Source organism: Bombina bombina, chromosome 4 (genome assembly GCF_027579735.1).
Source record: "Bombina bombina isolate aBomBom1 chromosome 4, aBomBom1.pri, whole genome shotgun sequence".
In the NCBI taxonomy this organism is placed as follows: Eukaryota; Metazoa; Chordata; class Amphibia; order Anura; family Bombinatoridae; genus Bombina; species Bombina bombina.
This window is the reverse complement of record NC_069502.1, coordinates 327,615,199-327,640,151: the sequence shown is the minus strand read 5'-3', so window position 1 is coordinate 327,640,151 and position 24,953 is coordinate 327,615,199. Positions and strand designations below refer to the sequence as shown.

Genomic DNA, 24,953 nt, shown 5'->3' with positions numbered 1-24,953 from the left:
CTTTTTCTATTATGGGCTATGGGCCTAAAGGCTTCCCTTTGACAGTATGTAGGTTCTCATTAATTTTGTGAATGAGAACTGACATATTGCTTATTTTCTCCAGACATTCTGGCATTTCAGAACTTAGCCTAGAAGTGCTGGGATATTTATGTTGGTATACATTTTATCTGAACTGTAACGGGCATTTCTCTATTTATTTTTATTGCTCATTGAGATGGCTGACGCTGGGGGTAGTGCTGGAGTTGGGGAAGTTGTTTTACTGGACTCCGGTTAATGGCGGTACTTTACTTGTTTTGCCGGGGGTTTTCAGCCCACGAAGAGCGGGGCTCAGTGTTCGCAAGTTAACCGCGCAGTTACTCTTCGATTGAGTTCTGGTTGGCAGCTTCTTACAAGCGATCTTAGGTGCGCCGTTCTAGAGGAGATAATATTGGTCACGTGGAGGCAGGTAGGAGCCGCAGTGTAGCTGTGGTGAGGTGACTGCTTTTTTTCTGGGATACCAGTGTGTTATTTTTTCTAAGGCTCACGTGCAGGGAGTGTGGGGTATATATTAAACAGCAACTTACTCTCTGCCTATTTCTATATAGAGCTTTAATACAGAAGGTTGTTTGTTATTAAAGACACAGTACACCATTTTTTATTGTAAGTTCATTGGACTGATTTTATCAATATGTTATCAGTGACTTGACCAAGCTTGCCTTTGCTTCTGTTATCATGGATGACATTGAACAAAGTACATGTCCTATGTGTTTAGATGCCATTGTGGAACCCCCTGTTACGCTTTGTCCCTGATGTATTGAGAGGGCTTTACAGTGTAAAGAGTAGATTTTCTTTAATAAAGATATATCTAAGGAATGTTCTCAGACTGATGAGATTCAGGGTATGCTGCAACTTTCTCCCCAAGCGTCACAGCCTTTAATGCCCGCTCAGGCGACAACGTGTTCTTCAACAGCGTCTGCTTCATTCACTCTGCAGGATATGGCTGCAGTTATGTCATCCACTCTTTCAGAAGTTTTATCTAAGTTGCCAGTGTTACAAGGCAAACGCAGTAGGAAAGAGGCCCATGTGGTCCCTGCGATTTCTGATGCTTTGATGGCGATCTCCGATGTACCCTCCCAGGGCTCTGAATTGGGGGATATGGAGGCTCTGTCTGAGGGGGAACTGTCTGACTCAGGAAGTGCATTGCCCCAGACAGATTCGGTCGTGATGTCCTTCAGATTTAAGCTTGAACACCTCCGCCTGTTGCTACGAGAGGTTTTAGTGACTCTGGACGACTGTAACTTTATTGTGGTCCCTCCAGAGAAATTGAGTAAGATGGACAGATATTTGGAGGTTCCTTCTTATTCTGACGTTTTTCCGGTTCCTAAGAGAATTTCGGAAATTATTGCTGGGGAATGGGAAAGACCGGGTATCCCATTCTCCCCTTCCCCTATTTTTAAGAAAATGTACCCTATTGCTGACACCGTTCGGGATTCTTGGCAGACGATCCCTAAGGTGGAGGGAGCTATCTCTACCCTGGCTAAGCGTACGACTATCCCTATCGAGGACAGTTGTGCTTTTAAAGACCCCATGGATAAGAAGTTGGAGGGTCTTCTCAAAAAACTATATATTCATCAAGGGTTTCTATTGCAACCGACGGCCTGCATTGTAACAGTCACGACTGCGGCTGCTTTTTGGTTTGACGCCCTAGAAGAGTCTCTTAGGACTGAGACTTCTTTGGAAGAAATACAGGATAGAATTAAGGCCCTTAAGCTGGCTAATTGTTTTATTACCGATGCCTCTTTTCAGATCACCAAATTGGCGGCTAAGAGTTCAGGATTCTCCATCTTAGCACGAAGAGCCTTATGGTTAAAATCTTGGTCTGCGGATGTGTCCTCTAAATCCAAGCTCTTGGCTATTCCTTTCAAGGGAAAGACCCTGTTCGGGCCTGACTTGAAAGAGATCATTTCTGACATTACGGGAGGTAAGGGTCACCTCCTCCCTCAAGATAAAACATCTAAGCAAAGGGGACGACAGAGTAATTTTCGTTCCTTTCGAAACTTCAAGGGGGTCCCCTCTTCCACTAAACAGGAAGGGAATTATTCTCAAGCCAAGGCCACCTGGAGACCCAATCAGGCTTGGAACAAGGGTAAACAACCCAAGAAGCCTGCTGCTGCTACCAAGACAGCATGACGGGGCGCCCCTGATCCGGGACCGGATCTAGTAGGGGGCAGACTTTCTCTCTTTGTCCAGGCTTGGATAAGAGACGTTCAGGATCCCTGGACACTAGAAATCGTGTCTCAAGGGTGTCAGTTGGAGTTAAAAAAAATTCCTTCCCCAGAGGAAGGTTTCTTCTTTTACGATTATCTGTCGACCAGATAAAAAGAGAGGCGTTCTTACGCTGTGTAAGAGATCTCTCCTCCATGGGAGTAATATGCCCCGTTCCAATTCAGGAACAGGGGCAGGGGTTTTACTCAAATCTCTTTGTAGTTCCCAAAAAAGAGGGAACGTTCTGACCCATTTTAGATCTCAAAAGTCTAAACCAGTTTCTCAGAGTTCCATCCTTCAAGATGGAAACTATTCGGACCATTCTTCCATTGATCCAGGCGGGTCAATATATGACTACCGTGGATCTCAAGGATTCATATCTTCATGTTCCTATCCACAGAGATCACAAGTTCCTGAGGTTTGCCTTTCTGGACAAACATTTTCAGTTTGTGGCCCTTCCTTTTCGGTCTGGCCACGGCTCCCAGAATTTTCACAAAGGTTCTGGGGTCTCTGCTGGCGGTTCTCAGGCCGCGGGGCATTTCAGTGGCGCTTTATCTAGACGATATTCTGATCCAGGCATCGTCTTATCAGCTAGCAAAGTCCCATACCGCCATTGTTCTGTCCTTTCTAAGGACTCACGGGTAGAAGGTGAATTTAGAAAAGAGTTCACTAATTCCACAAAGGTTCCCTTCCTGGGAACTCTAATTGACTCTTATCCATGAAGATCTTTTTGACGGAAGTCAGAAAGTTAAAGATTCTGAATACATGCCAATCCCTTCAGTCCAATCCTCGGCAATCAGTGGCTCAGTGCATGGAGGCAATTGGATTGATGGTGGCAGCAATGGACATCATTCCGTTTGCTCGTTTTCATCTCAGACCTCTACAACTGAGCATGCTCAGACAGTGGAATGGAGATTTTGTAAATTTGTCTCCTCAAATAGATCTAGATCAGGAGACAAGGCACTCTCTTCTGTGGTGGTTGTCGCTAGATCATCTGTCCCAGGGGACATGCTTCCGCAGACCCTCATGGGAGATAGTGACAACGGATGCCAGTCTGATAGGATAGGGAGCAGTCTGGAATTCTTTAAAAGCTCAAGGTGTATGGACTCGATCGGAGTCTCTACTTCCCATCAACATTCTGGAGTTGAGAGCAATATTCAATGTGCTTCAGGCTTGGCCTCAGTTGGCGTCGACCAAATTCCTCAGATTCCAGTCGGACGACATCACAACTGTAGCTTACATCAATCATCAGGGAGGAACAAGGAGTTCCTTAGCGATGACAGAAGTAGCCAGGATAATTCAGTGGGCGGAGACTCACTCTTGTTATCTATCGGCAATCCACATCCCAGGAGTGGACAATTGGGAGGCGGATTTTTTGAGCAGACAGACGTCTCATCCGGGGGAATGGGAACTCCATCCGGAGGTATTTGCCAGCCTGATTCTCAGATGGGGCAGGCCCGAGCTGGATCTTATGGCATCTCGTCAGAATGCCAAGCTCCCGAGATACATATCCAGGTCCAGGGGTCCTCAGGCCGAACTGATAGATGCCTTGGTCGTTCAACCTAGCTTATGTGTTCCCTCCATTTGCTCTCCTTCCGCGGGTGATTGCTTGAGTCAAACAGGAGAAGGCTTCAGTGATTCTCATCGCTCCTGCGTGGCCTCGCAGGACTTGGTATGCCGATCTGGTGGACATGTCATCTCTGCCACCGTGGAAGCTTCCATTGAGTCAGGACCTTCTCATTCAGGGACCCTTCCATCATCCGAATCTCATTTCTCTGCAGCTGACTGCTTGGAGATTGAACGCTTGATTTTATCTAAGCGAGGCTTCTCTGATTCGGTCATTGATACCTTGATTCAGGCACGTAAGCCTGTTACTAGAAAAATTTACCATAAGATATGGCGTAAATATCTTTATTGGTGTGAATCCAAGGGCTACTCATGGAGTAGGGTTAGGATTCCCAGGATTTTATCTTTTCTCCAAGAAGGATTGGAGAAAGGGTTGTTGGCAAGTTCCTTAACGGGACAGATTTCTGCTTTGTCTATTTTGCTACACAAGCGTCTGGCAGATGTTCCAGATGTTCAATCTTTTTGTCAGGCTCTGACAAGAATCAGACTTGTATTTAGACCAATTGCTCCTCCTTGGAGTTTGAATTTAGTTCTTAATGTTCTTTAAGGGGTTCAGTTTGAACTTATGCATTCCATAGATATTAAGTTATTATCTTGGAAAGTTTTATTTTTGGTTGCTATTTCTTCTGCTCGCAGAGTTTCTGAGCTTTCGGCATTACAATGTGATTCTCCTTATCTTATTTTCCATGCAGATAAAGTTGTGTTGCGTACCAAACCTGGTTTTCTTCCTAAGGTTGTTTCAAATAAAAATATTAATCAGGAAATTGTTGTTCCTTCCTTGTGTCCTAACCCTTCTTCTAAGAAGGAGCGTCTGTTACATAATTTGGATGTGGTCCGTGCCTTGAAGTTTTACTTACAGGCAACTAAGGAGTTTCGTCAATCATCATCCTTGTTCGTTGTTTTTTCTGGGAAGCGTAGGGGTCAGAAAGCTATGGCTACCTCTCTTTCTTTTTGGCTGAAGAGTATCATTCGCTTTGCATATGAGACTGCTGGACAGCAGCCTCCTGAACGAATTACGGCTCATTCCACTAGGGCTGTGGCTTCCTCATGGGCATTTAAACATGATGCCTCTGTGGAACAGATTTGCAAAGCTGCGACTTGACCTTCTCTTCACACTTTTTCCAAATTTTACAAATTTGATACTTTTGCCTCGTCCGAGGCTGTTTTTGGGAGGAAAGTTCTTCGAGCAGTGGTGCCTTCCGTTTAGGTTCCCTGTCTTGTCCCTCCCGTTTCATCCGTGTCCTATAGCTTTGGTATTGTATTCCATAAGTAAGGATGAAATCCGTGGACTCATTGTATCTTGTAAAAGAAAAGGGAAATTTATTCTTATCAGATAAATTTGTTTCTTTTACGATACAATGAGTCCACGGCCCTCCCTGTTTTTATAAGACAGGTTTTTATTTTTGTTAAACTTCAGACACCTCTGCTCCTTGGCTTTTCCTTTCTCTGCCTAACTTCGGTCGAATGACTGGGTTGGGAGGGAAGGGAGGAGCTATTTATGCAGCTCTGCTGTGGAGCTCTTTGCCTCCTCCTGCTGACCAGGAGGCGATATCCGACAAGTAAGGATGAAATCTGTGGACTCATCGTATCGTAAAAGAAACAAATTTATCAGGTAAGAATAAATTTCCCTTTTTTTCTCCATTAACGCTTCTCCCTCATGTGGTGGCTCGCATCAAGCAGGAGTGAGCATCAGTGATTCTGATTGCTCCATCGTTGCAGCGAAGGACGTGGTTTGCGAATTTTGTGGGGATGTCCTCATCTCCTCAGTGGAGGTTACCTTGTCGCAGAGATCTGCTGATACCAGGGTCCTTTTGTTAATCAACATCTAGATTTTCTGAGGCTGACTGCGTGGAGATTGAACGCTTAGTCTTAGCTAAGAGAGGTTTCTCTGAGAGTGTTATCAACACTCTGCTTTAAGCTCCTAAGCCAGTTACTCGTATCTACCATAAAGTGTGGAGGACTTTATTTGTTCTGGTGTGAAGAGCGTTGTTTTTCCTGGCATAAGGTTAAGGTTGCCAGAATTTTTTTTTTCTACAGGATATACTGGAAAAAGGGTCTATCTGCTAGTTCCCTGAAGGGACAGATATCGGCCCTGTCGGTGTTACTGCCCAAGAGATTAGCCGAGCTTCCGGATGTGCAGTCCTTTGTTAAGGCTCTGGCTAGGATCAGACTTGTTTTTAGATCTGGGACTCTGCCTTGGAGCCTAAATCTTGTTCTTAGTGGTTTGCAGCAGGCTCTGTTTGAGCCTATGCATTCTGTTGACATTAAATTGTTATCTTGGAAGGTTCTTTGTTTGCTGACTATTGCCTCTGTGCGCAGAGTTTCTGAGATTTCTGCTTTGCAATATGACTCCCCTTATCTTGTTTTCCATGCTGATAAGGCTGTTTTACATACTAAATTAGGGTTCCTCCCTAAGGTGATGTCGGACCGTAAAATTAATCAAGAAATTGTTCTTCCTTCTTTGTGTCCTATTCCTTCTTCAGTGAAGGAATGCTTGCTTCACAGTCTGGATGTGGTTCGTGCCTTGAAGTTCTATCTTTAGGCTACTAATGAATTCAGACAATCTTCCTCTTTGTTTGTCATCTATATGGGGACGCGTAAGGGGCAGAAGGCTTCTACAACTTCCCTATCTTTCTGGTTAAGGAGTGTCATCTGCTTAGCGTATGAGACAGCGGGACAACAGCCTCCTAAGAGGATAACGGCTCATTCCACTAAAGCAGTTGCTTCCTCTTGGGCTACCTGGTCCTCCTTACACACTTTTCTTTCATGTAATTAGCAAGAGTCCATGAGCTAGTGACGTATGGGATATACATTCCTACCAGGAGGGGCAAAGTTTCCCAAACCTCAAAATGCCTATAAATACACCCCTCACCACACCCACAAATCAGTTTTACAAACTTTGCCTCCCATGGAGGTGGTGAAGTAAGTTTGTGCTAGATTCTTCGTTGATATGCGCTCCGCAGCAGGCTGGAGCCCGGTTTTCCTCTCAGCGTGCAGTGAATGTCAGAGGGATGTGAAGAGAGTATTGCCTATTTGAATTCAATGATCTCCTTCTACGGGGTCTATTTCATAGGTTCTCTGTTTTCGGTCATAGAGATTCATCTCTTACCTCCCTTTTCAGATCGACGATATACTCTTATATATACCATTTCCTCTACTGATTCTCGTTTCAGTACTGGTTTGGCTTTCTACTACATGTAGATGAGTGTCCTGGGGTAAGTAAGTCTTATTTTTGTGACACTCTAAGCTATGGTTGGGCACTTTTATATAAAGTTCTAAATATTTGTGTTTAAACATTTATTTGCCTTGATTCAGGATGTTCAACGTTCCTTATTTCAGACAGTCAGTTTCATATTTGGGATAATGCATATGAATAAATCAATTTTTTCTTACCTTAAAATTTGACTTTTTTCCTGTGTGCTGTTAGGCTCGCGGGGGCTGAAAATGCTTCATTTTATTGCGTCATTCTTGGCGCGGACTTTCTTGGCGCAAAAATGTTCTTGTCATTTCCGGCGTCATACGTGTCGCCGGAAGTTGCGTCATTTTTTTTTTAGTTTTTGCGCCAAAAAATGTCGGCGTTACCAGATGTGGCGTCATTTTTGGCGCCAAAAGCATTTAGGCGCCAAATAATGTGGGCGGCTTTTTTGGCGCTAAAAAATTTGAGCGTCATTGTTGTCTCCACAATATTTAAGTCTCATTGTTTATTGCTTCTGGTTGCTAGAAGCTTGTTCATTGGCATTTTTTCCCATTCCTGAAACTGTCATTTAAGGAATTTGATCAATTTTGCTTTATATGTTGTTTTTTCTATTACATATTGCAAGATGTCTCAGATTGACCCTGAATCAGAAGCCACTTCTGGAAAAAACGCTTAACTGAGTTTCAGTTCTACCAAAGCTAAGTTCATTTATTTTAAATGTTATAAATGTTTATCTTTAGCTATGGTTTGTAATAAGTTATTATGATATACTTTTACATGCAGAATCCATTAGTATTTATGCTTTATATATTGCCATTCTTACATCTTATGTACAAGAAATATTTAGAAATATTTCTCCAACATAGGTGTGTCCGGTCCACGGCGTCATCCTTACTTGTGGGATATTCTCCTCCCCAACAGGAAATGGCAAAGAGCCCAGCAAAGCTGGTCACATGATCCCTCCTAGGCTCCGCCTTCCCCAGTCATTCTCTTTGCCGTTGTACAGGCAACATCTCCACGGAGATGGCTTAGAGTTTTTTTAGTGTTTAACTGTAGTTTTTATTATTCAATCAAGAGTTTGTTATTTTAAAATAGTGCTGGTATGTACTATTTACTCTGAAACAGAAAAGAGATGAAGATTTCTGTTTGTAAGAGGAAAATGATTTTAGCAACCGTTACTAAAATCGATGGCTGTTCCACACAGGACTGTTGAGAGGAATTAACTTCAGTTGGGGGAACAGTGAGCAGACTTTTGCTGCTTGAGGTATGACACATTCTAACAAGACGATGTAATGCTGGAAGCTGTCATTTTCCCTATGGGATCCGGTAAGCCATTTTTATTACAGACAAAAAAAGGGCTTCACAAGGGCTTTTTAAGACTGTAGACATTTTCTGGGCTAAATCGATTTATATATAAACATATTTTATACTCCATAGCCTTGAGGAATTATTTTAATCTTGGGAATTTTGTAAAATAACCGGCAGGCACTGTATTGGACACCTTATTCTCTAGGGGCTTTCCCTAATCATAGGCAGAGTCTCATTTTCGCGCCTGTATTGCGCACTTGTTTTTGAGAAGCATGACATGCAGATGCATGTGTGAGGAGCTCTGATACATAGAAAAGACTTTCTGAAGGCGTCATTTGGTATCGTATTCCCCTTTGGGCTTGGTTGGGTCTCAGCAAAGCAGATACCAGGGACTGGAAAGGGGTTAAATATAAAAACGGCTCCGGTTCCGTTATTTTAAGGGTTAAAGCTTCCATATTTGGTGTGCAATACTTTTAAGGCTTTAAGACACTGTGGTGAAATTTTGGTGAATTTTGAACAATTCCTTCATACTTTTTCGCAATTGCAGTAATAAAGTGTGTTCAGTTTAAAATTTAAAGTGACAGTAACGGTTTTATTTTAAAACGTTTTTTGTACTTTGTTATCAAGTTTATGCCTGTTTAACATGTCTGAACTACCAGATAGACTGTGTTCTGAATGTGGGGAAGCCAAGGTTCCTTCTCATTTAAATAGATGTGATTTATGTGACACAAAATTTAGAGAAAATGATGCCCAAGATGATTCCTCAAGTGAGGGGAGTAAGCATGGTACTGCATCATCCCCTCCTTCGTCTACACCAGTCTTGCCCACACAGGAGGCCCCTAGTACATCTAGCGCGCCAATACTCCTTACTATGCAACAATTAACGGCTGTAATGGATAATTCTATCAAAAACATTTTAGCCAAAATGCCCACTTATCAGCGAAAGCGCGACTGCTCTGTTTTAGAAAATACTGAAGAGCATGAGGACGCTGATGATATTGTTTCTGAAGGGCCCCTACACCAGTCTGAGGGGGCCAGGGAGGTTTTGTCTGAGGGAGAAATTTCAGATTCAGGGAAAATTTCTCAACAAGCTGAACCTGATGTGATTACATTTAAATTTAAATTACAAGGATTTGTGGCTAAAGATGGTGTCCACGATTGGTATAAATATATGTGACGAGTTGCTGATAATGCAAATAGCCTAAAGGTCTAAGTGCATGGGTATTATAATATATATATATATACGAACAATAACAACTTATAATAGATCAGATGCTCCTATATGTTAAGTTAAAAAACATTTATTTTACTGATAACATTCGACAATGTGTGTGTACATAAAATACATAAAAGGACTTTTATGTATTTTATGTACACACACATTGTCGAATGTTATCAGTAAAATAAATGTTTTTTAACTTAACATATAGGAGCATCTGATCTATTATAAGTTGTTATTGTTCGTATATATATATATATTATAATACCCATGCACTTAGACCTTTAGGCTATTTGCATTATCAGCAACTCGTCACATATATTTATACCAATCGTGGACACCATCTTTAGCCACAAATCCTTGTAATTGGGATTTTGTAGCGCTGTACTCATTAAGCACTTTTTATATATTGATATTTTGGGATCTGGTTAGGAGATTCCGCAACAAGAGCACAGCTTGTATGGTTGACATCTTGGCGCTGCAAGATACACATATATAACATTGTACATTTAAATTTAAGTTGGAACATCTCCGCGCTCTGCTTAAGGAGGTGTTATCCACTCTGGATGATTGTGAGAATTTGGTCATCCCAGAGAAACTATGTAAAATGGACAAGTTCCTAGAGGTCCCGGGGCCCCCCGAAGCTTTTCCTATACCCAAGCGGGTGGCGGACATTGTAAATAAAGAATGGGAAAGGCCCGGTATACCTTTCGTCCCTCCCCCCATATTTAAAAAATTGTTTCCTATGGTCGACCCCAGAAAGGACTTATGGCAGACAGTCCCCAAGGTCGAGGGGGCGGTTTCTACTCTAAACAAACGCACCACTATACCCATAGAAGATAGTTGTGCTTTCAAAGATCCTATGGATAAAAAATTAGAAGGTTTGCTTAAAAAGATGTTTGTTCAGCAAGGTTACCTTCTACAACCAATTTCATGCATTGTCCCTGTCACTACAGCCGCGTGTTTCTGGTTCGATGAGCTAGAAAAGGCGTTCACTAATAATTCTTCTTCTTATGAGGAGATTATAGACAGAATCCATGCTCTCAAATTGGCTAATTCTTTCACCCTAGACGCCACTTTGCAATTGGCTAGGTTAGCGGCGAAAAATTCTGGGTTTGCTATTGTGGCGCGCAGAGCGCTTTGGTTAAAATCTTGGTCAGCGGATGCGTCTTCCAAGAACAAATTGCTTAACATTCCTTTCAAGGGGAAAACACTGTTTGGCCCTGACTTGAAAGAGATTATCTCTGATATCACTGGGGGCAAGGGCCACGCCCTTCCTCAGGATAGGTCTTTCAAGGCCAAAAATAAACCTAATTTTCGTCCCTTTCGCAGAAACGGACCAGCCCCAAGTGCTACGTCCTCTAAGCAGGAGGGTAATACTTCTCAAGCCAAACCAGCCTGGAGACCAATGCAAGGCTGGAACAAAGGAAAGCAGGCCAAGAAACCTGCCACTGCTACCAAGACAGCATGAGATGTTGGCCCCCGATCCGGGACAGGATCTGGTGGGGGGCAGACTCTCTCTCTTCGCTCAGGCTTGGGCAAGAGATGTTCTGGATCCTTGGGCGCTAGAAATAGTCTCCCAAGGTTATCTTCTGGAATTCAAGGGGCTTCCCCCAAGGGGGAGGTTCCACAGGTCTCAATTGTCTTCAGACCACATAAAAAAACAGGCATTCTTGCATTGTGTAGAAGACCTGTTAAAAATGGGAGTGATTCATCCTGTTCCATTAGGAGAACAAGGGATGGGGTTCTACTCCAATCTGTTCGTAGTTCCCAAAAAAGAGGGAACGTTCAGACCAATCTTAGATCTCAAGATCCTAAACAAGTTTCTCAAGGTTCCATCGTTCAAAATGGAAACCATTCGAACAATTCTTCCTTCCATCCAGGAAGGTCAATTCATGACAACGGTGGATTTAAAGGATGCGTATCTACATATTCCTATCCACAAGGAACATCATCGGTTCCTAAGGTTCGCATTCCTGGACAAGCATTTCCAGTTTGTGGCACTTCCGTTCGGATTAGCCACTGCTCCAAGGATTTTCACAAAGGTACTAGGGTCCCTTCTAGCGGTGCTAAGACCAAGGGGCATTGCAGTAGTACCTTACTTGGACGACATTCTGATTCAAGCGTCGTCCCTTCCTCAAGCAAAGGCTCACACGGACATTGTCCTGGCCTTTCTCAGATCTCACGGATGGAAAGTGAACGTAGAAAAGAGTTCTCTATCTCCGTCAACAAGGGTTCCCTTCTTGGGAACAATAATAGACTCCTTAGAAATGAGGATTTTTCTGACAGAGGCCAGAAAAACAAAACTTCTGAACTCTTGTCAAATGCTTCATTCTGTTCCTCTTCCTTCCATAGCGCAGTGCATGGAAGTAATAGGTTTGATGGTAGCGGCAATGGACATAGTTCCTTTTGCGCGCATTCATCTAAGACCATTACAACTGTGCATGCTCAGTCAGTGGAATGGGGACTATACAGACTTGTCTCCGAAGATACAAGTAAATCAGAGGACCAGAGATTCACTCCGTTGGTGGCTGTCCCTGGACAACCTGTCACAGGGGATGAGCTTCCGCAGACCAGAGTGGGTCATTGTCACGACCGACGCCAGTCTGGTGGGCTGGGGCGCGGTCTGGGGACCCCTGAAAGCTCAGGGTCTTTGGTCTCGGGAAGAATCTCTTCTACCGATAAATATTCTGGAGCTGAGAGCGATATTCAATGCTCTCAAGGCTTGGCCTCAGCTAGCAAAGGCCAAGTTCATACGGTTTCAATCAGACAACATGACAACTGTTGCATACATCAACCATCAGGGGGGAACAAGGAGTTCCCTGGCGATGGAAGAAGTGACCAAAATCATTCAATGGGCGGAGACTCACTCCTGCCACCTGTCTGCAATCCACATCCCAGGAGTGGAAAATTGGGAAGCGGATTTTCTGAGTCGTCAGACATTTCATCCGGGGGAGTGGGAACTCCATCCGGAAATCTTTGCCCAAATTACTCAACTGTGGGGCATTCCAGACATGGATCTGATGGCCTCTCGTCAGAACTTCAAGGTTCCGTGCTACGGGTCCAGATCCAGGGATCCCAAGGCGACTCTAGTAGATGCACTAGTAGCACCTTGGACCTTCAAACTAGCTTATGTATTCCCGCCGTTTCCTCTCATCCCCAGGCTGGTAGCCAGGATCAATCAGGAGAGGGCATCGGTGATCTTGATAGCTCCTGCGTGGCCACGCAGGACTTGGTATGCAGACCTGGTGAATATGTCATCGGCTCCACCATGGAAGCTACCTTTGAGACGAGACCTTCTTGTTCAAGGTCCGTTCGAACATCCGAATCTGGTCTCACTCCAACTGACTGCTTGGAGATTGAACGCTTGATCTTATCAAAGCGAGGATTCTCAGATTCTGTCATTGATACTCTTGTTCAGGCCAGAAAGCCTGTAACTAGAAAGATTTACCACAAAATATGGAAAAAATATATCTGTTGGTGTGAATCTAAAGGGTTCCCTTGGGACAAGGTAAAAATTCCTAAGATTCTATCCTTTCTTCAAGAAGGTTTGGAGAAAGGATTATCTGCAAGTTCCTTGAAGGGACAGATTTCTGCCTTGTCTGTGCTACTTCACAAAAAGCTAGCAGCTGTGCCAGATGTTCAAGCCTTTGTTCAGGCTCTGGTTAGAATCAAGCCTGTTTACAAACCTTTGACTCCTCCTTGGAGTCTCAATTTAGTTCTTTCAGTTCTTCAGGGGGTTCCGTTTGAACCCTTACATTCCGTTGATATTAAGTTATTATCTTGGAAAGTTTTGTTTTTGGTTGCAATCTCTTCTGCTAGAAGAGTTTCAGAATTATCTGCTCTGCAGTGTTCTCCTCCTTATCTGGTGTTCCATGCAGATAAGGTGGTTTTACGTACTAAACCTGGTTTTCTTCCGAAGGTTGTTTCTAACAAAAACATTAACCAGGAGATAGTCGTGCCTTCTTTGTGTCCGAATCCAGTTTCAAAGAAGGAACGTTTGTTGCACAATTTGGATGTTGTTCGTGCTCTAAAATTCTATTTAGATGCTACAAAGGATTTTAGACAAACATCTTCCTTGTTTGTTGTTTATTCTGGTAAAAGGAGAGGTCAAAAAGCAACTTCTACCTCTCTCTCTTTTTGGATTAAAAGCATCATCAGATTGGCTTACGAGACTGCCGGACGGCAGCCTCCTGACAGAATCACAGCTCATTCCACTAGGGCTGTGGCTTCCACATGGGCCTTCAAGAACGAGGCTTCTGTTGATCAGATATGTAAGGCAGCGACTTGGTCTTCACTGCACACTTTTACTAAATTTTACAAGTTTGATACTTTTGCTTCTTCTGAGGCTATTTTTGGGAGAAAGGTTTTGCAAGCCGTGGTGCCTTCCATCTAGGTGACCTGATTTGCTCCCTCCCTTCATCCGTGTCCTAAAGCTTTGGTATTGGTTCCCACAAGTAAGGATGACGCCGTGGACCGGACACACCTATGTTGGAGAAAACAGAATTTATGTTTACCTGATAAATTACTTTCTCCAACGGTGTGTCCGGTCCACGGCCCGCCCTGGTTTTTTAATCAGGTCTGATAATTTATTTTCTTTAACTACAGTCACCACGGTATCATATGATTTCTCCTATGCAAATATTCCTCCTTTACGTCGGTCGAATGACTGGGGAAGGCGGAGCCTAGGAGGGATCATGTGACCAGCTTTGCTGGGCTCTTTGCCATTTCCTGTTGGGGAGGAGAATATCCCACAAGTAAGGATGACGCCGTGGACCGGACACACCGTTGGAGAAAGTAATTTATCAGGTAAACATAAATTCTGTTTTTTCTGATTCTATTTTAAAGACTTTGTCTGACTTCGTGCCTTCTAATAAAAATTTTTAGGTCTTTTTCACTTCTTTTTTAATTATTGAAGTTTCAAATGACCAACAACATACTGATTTATCCTTCTCTGATGATGTTTTTTCTCTTTCAGAATTTTCTTCATCAGATATTGACACTAACAAATCTACTTTTCTCCAACATAGGTGTGTCCGGTCCACGGCGTCATCCTTACTTGTGGGATATTCTCTTCCCCAACAGGAAATGGCAAAGAGCCCAGCAAAGCTGGTCACATGATCCCTCCTAGGCTCCGCCTACCCCAGTCATTCTCTTTGCCGTTGTACAGGCAACATCTCCACGGAGATGGCTTAGAGTTTTTTAGTGTTTAACTGTAGTTTTTATTATTCAATCAAGAGTTTGTTATTTTAAAATAGTGCTGGTATGTACTATTTACTCAGAAACAGAAAAGAGATGAAGATTTCTGTTTGTATGAGGAAAATGATTTTAGCAACCGTCACTAAAATCCATGGCTGTTCCACACAGGACTGTTGAGAGCAATTAACTTCAGTTGGGGGAACAGTGAGCAGTCTCTTGCTGCTTGAGGTATGACACATTCTAACAAGACGATGTAATGCTGGAAGCTGTCATTTTCCCTCTGGGATCCGGTAAGCCATGTTTATTACGATTGTAAATAAGGGCTTCAAAAAGGGCTTATTAAGACTGTAGACTTTTTTTGGGCTAAATCGATTGATTATTAACACATATTTAGCCTTGAGGAATCATTTTATCTGGGTATTTTGATATAATAATATCGGCAGGCACTGTTTTAGACACCTTATTCTTTAGGGGCTTTCCCAAAGCATAGGCAGAGCCTCATTTTCGCGCCGGTGTTGCGCACTTGTTTTTGAGAGGCATGGCATGCAGTCGCATGTGAGAGGAGCTCTGATACTTAGAAAAGACTTTCTGAAGGCGTCATTTGGTATCGTATTCCCCTTGGGGCTTGGTTGGGTCTCAGCAAAGCAGATACCAGGGACTGTAAAGGGGTTAAAGTTCAAAACGGCTCCGGTTCCGTTATTTTAAGGGTTAAAGCTTCCAAATTTGGTGTGCAATACTTTTAAGGCTTTAAGACACTGTGGTGAAAATTTGGTGAATTTTGAACAATTCCTTCATGTTTTTTCGCATTTGCAGTAAAAAAGTGTGTTCAGTTTAAAATTTAAAGTGACAGTAACGGTTTTATTTTAAAACGTTTTTTGTACTTTGTTATCAAGTTTATGCCTGTTTAACATGTCTGAACTACCAGATAGACTGTGTTCTGAATGTGGGGAAGCCAGAATTCCTATTCATTTAAATAAATGTGATTTATGTGACAATGACAATGATGCCCAAGATGATTCCTCAAGTGAGGGGAGTAAGCATGGTACTGCATCATTCCCTCCTTCGTCTACACGAGTCTTGCCCACTCAGGAGGCCCCTAGTACATCTAGCGCGCCAATACTCCTTACTATGCAACAATTAACGGCTGTAATGGATAATTCTGTCAAAAACATTTTAGCCAAAATGAACACTTATCAGCGTAAGCGCGACTGCTCTGTTTTAGATACTGAAGAGCATGACGACGCTGATATTAATATTTCTGAAGGGCCTCTAACTCAGTCTGATGGGGCCAGGGAGGTTTTGTCTGAGGGAGAAATTACTGATTCAGGGAACATTTCTCAACAAGCTGAACCTGATGTGATTGCATTTAAATTTAAGTTGGAACATCTCCGCATTCTGCTTAAGGAGGTATTATCCACTCTGGATGATTGTGACAAGTTGGTCATCCCAGAGAAACTATGTAAAATGGACAAGTTCCTAGAGGTGCCGGGGCTCCCAGAAGCTTTTCCTATACCCAAGCGGGTGGCGGACATTGTTAATAAAGAATGGGAAAGGCCCGGTATTCCTTTCGTCCCTCCCCCCATATTTAAAAAATTGTTTCCTATGGTCGACCCCAGAAAGGACTTATGGCAGACAGTCCCCAAGGTCGAGGGAGCGGTTTCCACTTTAAACAAACGCACCACTATACCCATAGAGGATAGTTGTGCTTTCAAAGATCCTATGGATAAAAAATTAGAAGGTTTGCTTAAAAAGATGTTTGTTCAGCAGGGTTACCTTCTACAACCAATTTCATGCATTGTCCCTGTCGCTACAGCCGCATGTTTCTGGTTCGATGAGCTGATAAAGGCGGTCGACAGTGATTCTCCTCCTTATGAGGAGATTATGGACAGAATCAATGCTCTCAAATTGGCTAATTCTTTCACCCTAGACGCCACTTTGCAATTGGCTAGGTTAGCGGCTAAGAATTCTGGGTTTGCTATTGTGGCGCGCAGAGCGCTTTGGTTGAAATCTTGGTCGGCTGATGCGTCTTCCAAGAACAAGCTACTTAACATTCCTTTCAAGGGGAAAACGCTGTTTGGCCCTGACTTGAAAGAGATTATCTCGGATATCACTGGGGGTAAGGGCCACGCCCTTCCTCAGGATCGGCCTTTCAAGGCAAAAAATAAACCTAATTTTCGTCCCTTTCGTAGAAACGGACCAGCCCAAGGTGCTACGTCCTCTAAGCAAGAGGGTAATACTTCTCAAGCCAAGCCAACTTGGAGACCAATGCAAGGCTGGAACAAGGGAAAGCAGGCCAAGAAACCTGCCACTGCTACCAAGACAGCATGAAATGTTGGCCCCCGATCCGGGACCGGATCTGGTGGGGGGCAGACTCTCTCTCTTCGCTCAGGCTTGGGCAAGAGATGTTCTGGATCCTTGGGCGCTAGAGATAGTCTCCCAAGGTTATCTTCTGGAATTCAAGGGACTTCCCCCAAGGGGGAGGTTCCACAGGTCTCAGTTGTCTTCAGACCACATAAAAAGACAGGCATTCTTACATTGTGTAGAAGACCTGTTAAAAATGGGAGTGATTCATCCCGTTCCATTAAGAGAACAAGGGATGGGGTTCTACTCCAATCTGTTTATAGTTCCCAAAAAAGAGGGAACGTTCAGACCAATCTTAGATCTCAAGATCTTAAACAAGTTTCTCAAGGTTCCATCGTTCAAGATGGAAACCATTCGAACTATTCTTCCTTCCATCCAGGAAGGTCAATTCATGACCACGGTGGATTTAAAGGATGCGTATCTACATATTCCTATCCACAAGGAACATCATCGGTTCCTGAGGTTCGCATTCCTGGACAAACATTACCAGTTCGTGGCGCTTCCTTTCGGATTAGCCACTGCTCCAAGGATTTTCACAAAGGTACTAGGGTCCCTTCTAGCTGTGCTAAGACCAAGGGGCATTGCTGTAGTACCTTACTTGGACGACATTCTGATTCAAGCGTCGTCCCTTCCTCAAGCAAAGGCTCACACGGACATTGTCCTGGCCTTTCTCAGATCTCACGGATGGAAAGTGAACGTGGAAAAGAGTTCTCTATCTCCGTCAACAAGGGTTCCCTTCTTGGGAACAATAATAGACTCCTTAGAAATGAGGATTTTTCTGACAGAGGCCAGAAAAACAAAACTTCTAGACTCTTGTCGGATACTTCATTCCGTTCCTCTTCCTTCCATAGCTCAGTGCATGGAAGTGATCGGGTTGATGGTAGCGGCAATGGACATAGTTCCTTTTGCACGCATTCATCTAAGACCATTACAACTGTGCATGCTCAGTCAGTGGAATGGGGACTATACAGACTTGTCTCCGAAGATACAAGTAAATCAGAAGACCAGAGACTCACTCCGTTGGTGGCTGTCCCTGGACAACCTGTCACGAGGGATGACATTCCGCAGACCAGAGTGGGTCATTGTCACGACCGACGCCAGTCTGATGGGCTGGGGCGCGGTCTGGGGATCCCTGAAAGCTCAGGGTCTTTGGTCTCGGGAAGAATCTCTTCTACCGATAAATATTCTGGAACTGAGAGCGATATTCAATGCTCTCAAGGCTTGGCCTCAGCTAGCGAGGGCCAAGTTCATACGGTTTCAATCAGACAACATGACAACTGTTGCGTACATCAACCATCAGGGGGGAACAAGGAGTTCCCTGGCGATGGAAGAAGTGACCAAAATCATTCTATGGGCGGAGTCTCACTCCTGCCACCTGTCTGCTATCCACATCCCAGGAGTGGAAAATTGGGAAGCGGATTTTCTGAGTCGTCAGACATTGCATCCGGGGGAGTGGGAACTCCATCCGGAAATCTTTGCCCAAGTCACTCAGCTGTGGGGCATTCCAGACATGGATCTGATGGCCTCTCGTCAGAACTTCAAAGTTCCTTGCTACGGGTCCAGATCCAGGGATCCCAAGGCGGCTCTAGTGGATGCACTAGTAGCACCTTGGACCTTCAAACTAGCTTATGTGTTCCCGCCGTTTCCTCTCATCCCCAGGCTGGTAGCCAGGATCAATCAGGAGAGGGCGTCGGTGATCTTGATAGCTCCTGCGTGGCCACGCAGGACTTGGTATGCAGATCTGGTGAATATGTCATCGGCTCCTCCTTGGAAGCTACCTTTGAGACGAGACCTTCTTGTTCAGGGTCCGTTCGAACATCCGAATCTGGTTTCACTCCAGCTGACTGCTTGGAGATTGAACGCTTGATCTTATCGAAGCGAGGGTTCTCAGATTCTGTTATCGATACTCTTGTTCAGGCCAGAAAGCCTGTAACTAGAAAGATTTACCACAAAATTTGGAAAAAATATATCTGTTGGTGTGAATCTAAAGGATTCCCTTGGGACAAGGTTAAGATTCCTAGGATTCTATCCTTCCTTCAAGAAGGATTGGAAAAAGGATTATCTGCAAGTTCCCTGAAGGGACAGATTTCTGCCTTGTCTGTGTTACTTCACAAAAAGCTGGCCGCTGTGCCAGATGTTCAAGCCTTTGTTCAGGCTCTGGTTAGAATTAAGCCTGTTTACAAACCTTTGACTCCTCCTTGGAGTCTCAATTTAGTTCTTTCAGTTCTTCAGGGGGTTCCGTTTGAACCCTTGCATTCCGTTGATATTAAGTTATTATCTTGGAAAGTTTTGTTTTTAGTTGCAATTTCTTCTGCTAGAAGAGTTTCAGAATTATCTGCTCTGCAGTGTTCTCCTCCTTATCTGGTGTTCCATGCAGATAAGGTGGTTTTACGTACTAAACCTGGTTTTCTTCCAAAAGTTGTTTCTAACAAAAACATTAACCAGGAGATTATCGTACCTTCTCTATGTCCGAAACCAGTTTCAAAGAAGGAACGTTTGTTGCACAATTTGGATGTTGTTCGCGCTCTAAAATTCTATTTAGATGCTACAAAGGATTTTAGACAAACATCTTCCTTGTTTGTTGTTTATTCCGGTAAAAGGAGAGGTCAAAAAGCAACTTCTACCTCTCTCTCTTTTTGGATTAAAAGCATCATCAGATTGGCTTACGAGACTGCCGGACGGCAGCCTCCCGAAAGAATCACAGCTCATTCCACTAGGACTGTGGCTTCCACATGGGCCTTCAAGAACGAGGCTTCTGTTGATCAGATATGTAGGGCAGCGACTTGGTCTTCACTGCACACTTTTACCAAATTTTACAAGTTTGATACTTTTGCTTCTTCTGAGGCTATTTTTGGGAGAAAGGTTTTGCAAGCCGTGGTGCCTTCCATTTAGGTGACCTGATTTGCTCCCTCCCTTCATCCGTGTCCTAAAGCTTTGGTATTGGTTCCCACAAGTAAGGATGACGCCGTGGACCGGACACACCTATGTTGGAGAAAACAGAATTTATGTTTACCTGATAAATTACTTTCTCCAACGGTGTGTCCGGTCCACGGCCCGCCCTGGTTTTTTTAATCAGGTCTGATAATTTATTTTCTTTAACTACAGTCACCACGGTACCATATGGTTTCTCCTATGCAAATATTCCTCCTTAACGTCGGTCGAATGACTGGGGTAGGCGGAGCCTAGGAGGGATCATGTGACCAGCTTTGCTGGGCTCTTTGCCATTTCCTGTTGGGGAAGAGAATATCCCACAAGTAAGGATGACGCCGTGGACCGGACACACCGTTGGAGAAAGTAATTTATCAGGTAAACATAAATTCTGTTTTTTATTATAGGTAACTAGTTCTTTAAGACTAGCTGACACTATTTCTGCCTATTTATTCTTCTGTGTTTTCAGAGGTTTTCTTTCCAAATTCCCCATACTAGGGAATGGAATAGGCTGAGAATTTTCTTTTATTCCTTTTTCAAAGGTTTTAAACTATATTCTTTGCCAGCAGTTAAATTCAATTTGGAGGGTTCTCCAATTTTTTGGGGCTATCTCTAATCCTACTAATTATGCTATTGTTTCTATAGCAAAATAGTATTTATTTTCCTTTAGATGGTTGTATCTTATTTATGGAAAATTATTTAGTTTCAGGTACTTTTCTTGGTCCTGTGATTTATTTGGATTTTGCAATTTCTTCATTTTTGTTCTGTTTACTTTAAGATCAAGTATCAGATTATGATTTATTTTAGCATTGTTAAGGGACAACATTTACTAGACTAGGTGCTGTTGCATTTGTCTTGTTATTTTGCATTTATTGATTATGCAAGTCCACTGTATTGACTGTTCCTTTAAACTGAACTATCATGCTAATAATTTCATTTGTGTCTTCATTTTATTGAATATTTTCGCAAATGAGGGTTAATCTATGTCTTTAGCTATTTTAGCTAGAAGAATTTTGTGATTTTTATAAAATCCATATTTCTTTTGTTCTAAGATAATCAATTATTTGTTTTAGAATTGGATTCAATTCTTAACTGTTACTCTGGGCTTCAAGATTGAGTTCTAAGACTAAAACTTTAAGCTTATACTAGTTTGGTTGTTCTTATTAAGGAACGAATTCCTGAATTCTTTCCCAAGTAACATGTTTATAATTGGAAATTTTTCAGTTCGAAATCAGCTCCCTAATATTGCGATGTACGTGCCGTATTCCAGCTTGGCTGGCAAGGGGCAGGTTAAGACTTTTTTTAAATTTATTTGGTTCTATTCGGTCCAAATTTCTTTGATTTTATTCCAGTAAGGCTAACACTTTCTTTAAGTGTGTTTCGGTCCTATATATTTTGGGTACTGTTGAAGCATGGCTGGGCACCCATGGGGTTCAAGCGCTGCTCAGACCTGGAATCTTCTGGGGTATTTCTTCCAGTTCCATTTTTGGGAACTAGGTTTTGGAGTTTTATTTAAACTATTCTGCCTTTTGGTCAGTTATAGCATTATTTGTTTTCATTAGATACAATAAATGCATATTTTCATTTTTCTGTTTTCATTCAGATTATTTTCTGAGGATGCGGAATCTCATATGATTCACTTTGCTCTTCAGGACATAGTTAGAGGATCTTTTTTTCAAAAGCTCTTGATTCCTCACACAAGGGTCACCTTTTTTAGGTTTCCAGATATTTGTGTCCCTGTCTTTGTCTCTATCAGACAAGGGACAATTTTATTGTGTTCCGTTTGTCGGTTCCTTTAGTCTCTATTATTTCTTTCAGTTGCTATATATGCATAGAAGTTTTAGGTCTTATGGCCACAGCATTGGATTTAATTCCCTTTGCTCATTTTCAATAGAAGGAACCTTTTCAGTCTTTTATGCTGAATTATGGTGCAGGGATTCTAGGATTTCGCATTTTAAATCTTTGAATCCTAATATTTATCTCTCTTGATTTGGTGGTTAAGATCACCATCATTTAGTTCTACAGGTCTCTTAGTTTCTTTCAACCTGGACCATGATCTCTACAGATGCGAGTCTTTTTGGTTGGGAGGCTGTCTGAGGATCTCTGTCAGCACAAGGGGTTTGGAAATCTCAGGAGGCGAGATTACCATTTGATATTTTAGAACTCCGTGCTTTCTCAGAGTTTTTTTCAGTTTGTTTCTTTTTGAAGAAGAGACGTTTAATGTTTTTCAAACAATATCACTACTATGGTGTATGTCAATCATCAGAGTAGGACTATCAGTCCTTAGGTTGTGACAGAAGTGTCTCGGATATTAGCTTGGGCTAAATCCAGCTCCTATCTAAATTCTGTGGTTTTTATCCCAGGTATAGATATTTGGGAAGCGGATTATCTCTGTTAATCAAGCTTTTCTTCCGGGAGAATGGTCTCTCTTACCCAGATATGTTTTTCATCTCATCTGAATAGAGAACTTCCCAGGGGCCTATTAAGGTCCGGGAATCTTCAGGCGGAAGTAGTGTATGCATTGACATTTCTTTGGAATTATCTTTTTGCCTATTTCTTTCCGCCTCTAGTTCTTCTTCCAAAATTCTTATGGAGTATTTGTTTGTTATGCTGGTAGCTCCAGCATGGCCTCTCAGGTTTTGGTATACGAATCTCATTCGGATGGCCAGTTGCCAACGTTGGACACCTCCGTTTAAACCAGACCTTTTCTTTCTCAAGGCCATTTTTTCCATCAGGATCTCAAATCATCAAATTTGAAGGGATGGAGATTGAACGCTTGGTTTTTAGTCATAGAGGTTTTTCTGACTCATTGATTAATACTATGTTTCAGGCTCATAAATCTGTCTCTAGAAAGATTTATATTGAGTCTGGAAGACCTACTTTTCTTGGCATTCTTTTAAAATTCATAGAATTTTATTATTTTTTCAGGTTGGTTTGGATAAGGTTTTGTCTTCAGTTCTTTGTTAGGACAAATCTCTACTCTTTCTGTTCTTTTTTCACAGAAAGATTGCTAATCATCCTGATATTCATTGTGTTGTACAGGCTTTGGTCCATATCAAGCCTGTCATTAATTCAATCTCTCCTCTTTGGAGTCTCAATTTGGTGCTGAGGGCTTTACAGGCTCCTCCGTTTGAAACTATGCATTTTCTGAACATTAAATTACTTTCTTGGAAAAGTATTGTTCCTTAATGACTCCGTCATTAATACTATGTTACAGGCTCGTAAATTTGTGTCTAGGAAGATATATTATCGAGTCTGGAAGACTTACATTTCTTGGTGTTCTTCTCATCATTTTTCTTGGCATTCTTTTAGAATTCCTAGAATTTTACAGTTTCTTCAGGATGGTTTGGATAAAGGTTTGTCTGCAAGTTCCTTGAAAGGACAAATCTCTGCTCTTTCTGTTCTTTTTCACAGAAAGATTGCTAATCTTCCTGATATTCATTGTTTTGTACAAGCTTTGGTTCGTATAAAACCTGTCATTAAGTCAATTTCTCCTCCTTGGAGTTTGAATTTGGTTCTGGGGGCTCTTTAAGCTCCTCCGTTTGAACCTATGCATTCGCTGGATATTAAATTACTTTCTTGGAAAGTTTTGTTTCTTTTGGCCATCTCTTCTGCTAGAAGAGTTTCTGAATTATCTGCTCTTTCTTGTGAGTCTCCTTTTCTGATTTTTCATCAGGATAAGGCGGTTTTGCGAACTTCATTTAAATTTTTACCTAAGGTTGTGAATTCTAACAACATTAGTAGAGAAATTGTGGTTCCTTCGTTGTGTCCTAATCCTAAGAACTCTAAGGAAAGATCGTTGCATTCTTTGGATGTAGTTAGAGCTTTGAAATATTATGTTGAAGCTACTAAACATTTCCGAAAGACTTCTATTCTATTTGTTATCTTTTCTGGTTCTAGGAAAGGTCAAAAGGCTTCTGCCATTTCTTTGGCATCTTGGTTAAAATCCTTGATTCATCATGCTTATGTCGAGTCGGGTAGAACTCCGCCTCAAAGGATTACAGCTCATTCGACTAGGTCAGTCTCTACTTCCTGGGCATTTAGGAATGAAGCTTCGGTTGATCAGATTTGCAAAGCAGCAACTTGGTCTTCTTTGCATACTTTTACTAAATTCTACCATTTTGATGTGTTTTCTTCTTCTGAAGCAGTTTTTGGTAGAAAAGTACTTCGGGCAGTTGTTTCAGTTTGATTCTTCTGCTTATAATTTCAGTTTTTTTCATTATAAGATTTAAACTTTATTTTGGGGTGTGGATTATTTTTCAACGGAATTGGCTGTCTTTATTTTATCCCTCCCTCTCTAGTGACTCTTGCGTGGAAGATCCACATCTTGGGTATGCTCATGGACTCTTGCTAATTACATGAAAGAAAACATAATTTATGTAAGAACTTACCTGATAAATTCATTTCTTTCATATTAGCAAGAGTCCATGAGGCCCACCCTTTTTGTGGTGGTTATGATTTTTTTGTATAAAGCACAATTATTCCAATTCCTTATTTTATATGCTTTCGCACTTTTTTCTTATCACCCCACTTCTTGGCTATTCGTTAAACTGATTTGTGGGTGTGGTGAGGGGTGTATTTATAGGCATTTTGAGGTTTGGGAAACTTTGCCCCTCCTGGTAGGAATGTATATCCCATACGTCACTAGCTCATGGACTCTTGCTAATATGAAAGAAATGAATTTATCAGGTAAGTTCTTACATAAATTATGTTTTTCTAAATTTTACAAGTTTGATGTGTTTGCTTCGGCTGAAGCAGCTTTCGGGAGAAAAGTTTGGCAGGCTGTGGTGTCCTCAAAATAGGGTCCGCCTCCTTTTTTGTTCCCTTCCGTTATTCATTCAGTGTGCTCTGGAGCTTGAGTATAGTTTTCCC

At 42.3% G+C, this 24,953-nt stretch overlaps 1 protein-coding gene across 1 annotated transcript in view; it reads left to right on the top strand.

Moving 5' to 3' along the window:
• DHX36 (DEAH-box helicase 36) overlaps positions 1-24,953 on the top strand; it is a 195,585-nt gene that overhangs the window by 169,651 nt on the left and 981 nt on the right. The window lies entirely within an intron of this gene.